The 6,000-nt window shown below is 43.6% G+C and overlaps 1 long non-coding RNA gene across 1 annotated transcript; it reads right to left on the reverse strand.

The window, feature by feature from the left end:
* Window positions 1-4,543: 4,543 nt before the first annotated feature.
* On the reverse strand, window positions 4,544-4,946 carry LOC103647780 (uncharacterized). The gene is made up of 3 exons (XR_563028.1): window positions 4,860-4,946; window positions 4,703-4,765; window positions 4,544-4,611 (listed from the first exon to the last, which is right to left on the reverse strand). It is a non-coding gene; the product is annotated as an uncharacterized lncRNA (long non-coding RNA).
* Between the last annotated feature and the right edge of the window lie 1,054 nt (window positions 4,947-6,000).

Here is a 6,000-nt window from a genome sequence, read left to right on the forward strand (position 1 = left end):
ATGTTTGGTGGTAAGAAACACGATAATGAAGCAACAAACAAACGAGCATGCGAAACTTTATTAGCGCATCCGTTTGTGCATGCGTGAGGTGCCTTCACGTAAATAGCCCATCCATTTGTTCATGCGGCTTGCGGGGTGGCATGTGGCCGTTTGTGCATGTGGAGGTAGTCGTGGTGGGAGCGGACGTTGCGGGGCTGGTGCATGCGGTTCCAAGGAAACGTGAACAACCTTGCAAGGAAAACGTCAAAGCCTGCTATCCTGGAGGAGGTGCCGGCATGCACGGCTCCAGGCCTTTGATTTTCACAAGGCAGCGGTGTGGCTCCAGGCCTTCTCGTGAACTGCAGCGCGTCATCGTGATTCCTGGTTCGACAAACGGGAACGAAGCCTGTCGCGTAGGACAGTTCGGCAAGGCCAAGAGACCTGCCGGCTTGACGAAGAGTTGATGCAGATCTGATCCCGCAGCAACGTCGAAGTAGAGCGTGCTGATAACGTGTTGAGAACTACGTTACCACGGATCACCAGATCCGCTCCCTTCCCTTCCGTCAGCAGTAGAGGCGCGAGAAGTTGTGGAAGACCCGTCTCCCTTCCCATTAGCACGACAGAGGAAACACAATAAACACAATTATGGGTTGGGCATCTGCCTCTTTCTCTTCTCTGTAATATGAAGGGGTGTACAGGTTCCTTATATAGAGATATGAGACCCCTCAGGGGCAAAGCCGGTATTTGCCCACATAACCCTAACTAGGGTTACTTAACAGACCAAACCGTGGAGGAAGACGCTACAGCCTACAGGAACCACGGGTTGTGCCTTCTCACATGATCCATGGGCTGTGCCCTTCACATGATCCAGCACACGATTGAGCCAGGTTTGATGATTGGCCCTTTAATGAAATGGCTTGATCCAACTCTATCCTAATCAACAGGGAACCAAAAAAGATCCAAAATTATCAGCCCATGAATTTGGAGGCTCTTTATACCCATGAGTTTTTATGGCCCATTCCCAGGTCTAGACACACCGCAAAACTTATTTTGCTGTGAGGTATGTAGACGGTTATATATTTATGTAACAGCTGCGTTGTAGTCAAGTACATCTTGCAATCGAACTACCTATTGTGTTTGGAAGCGTGCTATTCCAACTGGTATGGGTACTAGAGGTAGGTTTATCAATGATCCTCTAGTGCATAACACCTTGCTCTAATTCATTTCGGAATCAATAGTTGCCCGTGTGCTTCGACACAGTGCTCTTAGGGGCCAGGCTGGCACTTGCGAGATTGCGTCGGTTGAATCCTTATCGAGCAATCGTGAGCGATGAGAAAAGAATAAATCCTCCTCTCTTATATGTAATACATATATTACGTATCCACTATAATGTTGAATGTGATTTGACATATTTTCAAAGAAAACAAAACACATCACTTAACTTTACTATGTAATTTCATTCCTTTTTATTATTCCGGGAATCAGAAAAGTATATATATGCACGCGTATGTATATCGTCATTGTGATATAAATGTTGTTTAGGTTTTTGTTGATCTCCATACATAGCTTTGGCCAGCAACATGATCAATCTGACATGTTTTTTTTAAGTTCTTATTTATTTGCTTTTTTTATTAACTAGGAGAGTGCCCGTGCGTTGCAACGGGAACGTATAAAACCACGATAAACTGTGGCAAATCGAGAAATTTTATATATAACAGTGTTCTCGATTTGTATATCAGTTATGCTTCCTGTGGAGCAAGGAAGCGAATGCAAGCCAGCGTTTTGTATTAGTGCATTCTGTTCAGTTCTTACTTCATCATCCCGTGTTGGCAAGCTCAACACTGGTATTGTTGTCTTGTCTCAAATGAAGTCCGGTTCCACAAGTTAACCGGAAATCTTCATGAGTGATAGCTGTGTCAGATTCTCTTCCGCGCATAGGGCAAGTAATACAAGTGATAGCTGTGTCAGTTTACCCCCATTTTCTTGGACATTACTTGTCTCAAATGAAGTCCATTGGAGGTTCACAATTTATGTTCCGTGGCATCGCACGGGCACCTACCTAGTCATATACTTATAGCGAGACGGACACCCCGCACAGTGGCAGTGCGTGAGCAAGCAAAGCAAGCAAGCGACTGGCAAGGAGCCCAGGCCCAGCGCCCCGCCACGCGCACCTTGCTTAACGCTGGAACCGAAACGGTTGCTGTCACTTTATGCGGCTAGCTGTACCTGTACCTGTACGTGCACCATATGGTGGCCGGGTGCCCGGGTCCTTGAGATCGCTGAATCTGGACCACATAGAGATTCCTACCGATTCCTTCGTAGTACACCGGAACTTATAATTAGACAAAGAAGAGTTAAGTTTAGATACAGTAAAATTTTATACTGAACTGTCTGGATAGATACTCTATTGAACAATCAGTCTAATCGTTGTTTCTTTTAGGTAGCGTTGAAGACATCGGTCTACAACTTATTACAACAGACAAGTGTCTTGCACATCCACAAGTTTCGGGAAAAAAGGCGCATATTAACGCCCCAGCATGCTGACACAATCATCGTCCATTTTTGCCACATGAACACATGGTACAACGGGGTTCCATTCAAAATTCATTCACAATTCAAAACACAGTAGAGCGAAGCAGAATGTTTTTTTCTAAATGAAAACAGCAAGATCAAATGCAGCTTGCTGTAAACATCAGAACGCCGACAAGACAAGGCGAACTGAGAATAGAAGGGTACCGCAGAGACAAGACAGGTGTTCAAAACATAGAGCTAACAACAGTCAATAATGTTTCAGTAGAGCCTTCCACAGCAATCCGAGGCGCCACAGTAGCAATGTTTAACCTTCTCCTCGCCATTTATGTAGACCTCCCCTATCTTATAGTTATAGTGGTAGGTCAGCTCCTGTAGTGGCGGGATATTCTCAACAGCAAAAAACATAACATGTGGCATCCTCATATCATCATGGTCCCAGAGAACATTTTGGGCATAGAGGTTTGGTGAACAACTATGGTTGATAAATCTTCCCACATTGCCACACTCAGATGCATCTATTGTGAAGCCTTCCATGGTCTCAGAAGATGAGGTAGCAGATCCTAGACCAACCACTGACTTCAGCCCCTCCCAAAGTTCTTTATCATGGTAGTTATGACCAATATCAAATAGATACTCATCATTCTCTCTCTTTTCAGCTTCTTCATCTTCCAATAGCTCACCGGTATACTCACATATGAAACTGCCTGATGATATAGAACTGAGGGATCTTACACCCCAACCTGTCTTGCCTGTCTTGAATATTTCTAGTGGAATTTTGACACCATGCTGACTCACCCTGTTGTGGCATGTTGGCGGGCACCTGCAAGTAGTGGTTAAAAATTGGTTAGCCTACTTGTATTTAAAGCTAGATTACTATCTTGGTTTTAAGATAACTGTCTGGTGTGCATCAATATGTTTGCTTGTTGACAAAGATCTCTATAACTTTCAGGAGAACAGGTAAACTCTGTGAAACCATTTTTCATATGCCAGACACCTGTTGTTGTTCTTAATGTTTCATAATGTGTCGCTATCATCTGGACCTAAAACCAACATATAAAACAACGATAAACTATATACAAATGTGTGTTATACTTTTATAGGTCAGTGCACGTGTGTTGCAACGGAGACATATAATATCTCGATAACTTATATATATTTCATATAATTTTTTTACTCCCTTCGCAACGCACGGGCACTCACCTATAAAAGTATAACACACATTTGTACATAGTTTATCGTTGTTTTATACGTTCCCGTTGCAACGCACGGGCACTCTCCTAGTAACTCGAGAAGAATGACACCGAAACTGTAGACGTCGCTCTTCTCGTTGAGTTGGCCTGTGTGGAAGTACTCTGGATCTAGATACCCAAATGTGCCCTGCACAGCAGTGACCAGATGTGTCTGGTCAATCGGTATAGACCTGGACGCGCCAAAGTCGGAGACTTTGGCCGTGTAGCTGTCACTCAAGAGCACGTTCATGGACTTGACGTCTCTATGAAGAATGGACACGGATGCTGCTGAGTGGAGATACGTAAGCGCGCCGGCGACCTCAGCTCCAATCCTCAGGCGTGCCTCCCAGGGCAGCTGCTGCAGCAAGGTTCGTCGTCGTCCGTCTTGCTCGCGGTCGCGGTGGTGCAAGAGATCGTACAGCGTGCCATTGGAGATGAACTCGTAGACGAGCAGAGGGACCTCGGACTCGAGGCAGCACCCATGGAGCTTCACCACGTTGCGATGGTTGATCTGTGAGAGTATGGCCACCTCGTTGATGAACTGCTCGATTTCGGTGCTCTCTACGAGTTTCGATTTCTTAATTGCCACCACGCGCTGATCAGCCAGTATCCCCTTGTAGACCGTGCCATGGCCGCCGTTGCCGATCATTCTTAATGGCTATGGTACTTCATATGGGAGAATGATAATCTGAAGAATATTAAAAAAAGTGTTTAAGTCAAGGATATGGAATGCTTTTTCTAAAAAGTACCACTGTAGAATGTAACTTTGTATTAGCAGCTAAATTGGACTCCTCCATTTTGATATCTTATCATGAATAGCATCATACAAGTTGTATTTCTCAATAAACTCGAATACTTCTGGCTTCAGGAGCTGAACCAAATGGGTTTAATTAGAAAGAATTTGACAATAAAAATGTATATTTTGATATGTGCCTACAAATACAACTTTAGGATGTACTTACTTCAGCATAAAGAGAAAGTGCCTTTTCGTATTGACCATTGATCACATACAATTCAGCTAATGACTACATGGCACATAAGGCAGATATCAACCAAAGAGGGAAAGAATATGAAGTGTAAATATATGTTTTACATTCATTAAATGATGTCCCTCCCCACCTCTTTCAATGAATCAGCCATCGATGAGGAGTTTAGCTGTGGCTCAATGGCAGATATGACCAGTGAGGCTGAGTATAATGTCGGTGGCTTTCCGCTAGCTAGCAGAACACGTGACATGGTCAACCCTCAACATATAATTCATCTGATTATCAGGCTATTACTATAATAAGGTTGATGTTGTCAACTGCAAAACCTCATAGATGACAAATGGATGAGATTGCTATAAAAAATTAAATATTGAAGGGGTTATATTAGGTTAAATTTAAAGTATTTTCATAATTCTGCATAACAATGTTAAATCTAACTAATTGCTGCAAACCAATGTTTCCCTTAACCAATAGCATTGGGTATAGGCTCGGACAGGTTTGGACATGTGGATTCTGACCCGATACAAAATGAAGCCGTAAGATTCATTAACATAACATATCCAATCAGGACCTCTGTTAATGACACATACTATTGGCATTCTTCCTTCAACAAATAGTCCATTCAAGAAATTGCTATACAAGTTACCTGTAAATAGCCAAGTCTCCGAAAAGCCCAGAACGCACGCGGTGACTTGCCAGCTGCCTCCTTGCAGACAGCAAGCTCCAAGCTCTCCTTCCCTTCAACATCTAGCAAGCCACAGAGTGTGTCCTGCGCCATATCCCAGAAATAAAGGGGAAAACACATTAGAATCCAGCACAAGCAGACCGACGAATACATTGGGCATATGAATATACATATTCCCACACATACCCCAGCCTCAGATTAGATGTAAGAGTAATCAGCAAAAGAAAAGGTGAATAGGAATATAGAAATAAAACAGAAATGACATGCCAACCTTGTTTTCACCTTCTTGCACACAGTCATGAGTTTCCTTATAATCTACATCCGAGAGGCATCAGACACTCCCTTTTCAATAGTGAAAGGGAATTAGGCTTACACCTAGTTCCTAAATAATTTTGGTGGTTGAATTGCCCAACACAAATCTTTGGACTAACTAGTTTGCCCAAGTGTATAGATTATACAGGTGTAAAAGGTTCACACTCAGCCAATAAAAAGACCAAGTGTTGGATTCAATAAAGGAGCAAAGGGGCAACCGAGGGCACCCCTGGTCTGGCGCACCGGACTGTCCGGTGTGCCACCGGACAGTGAACAG

Source organism: Zea mays, chromosome 2 (genome assembly GCF_902167145.1).
Source record: "Zea mays cultivar B73 chromosome 2, Zm-B73-REFERENCE-NAM-5.0, whole genome shotgun sequence".
NCBI classification, from domain to species: domain Eukaryota; kingdom Viridiplantae; phylum Streptophyta; class Magnoliopsida; order Poales; family Poaceae; genus Zea; species Zea mays.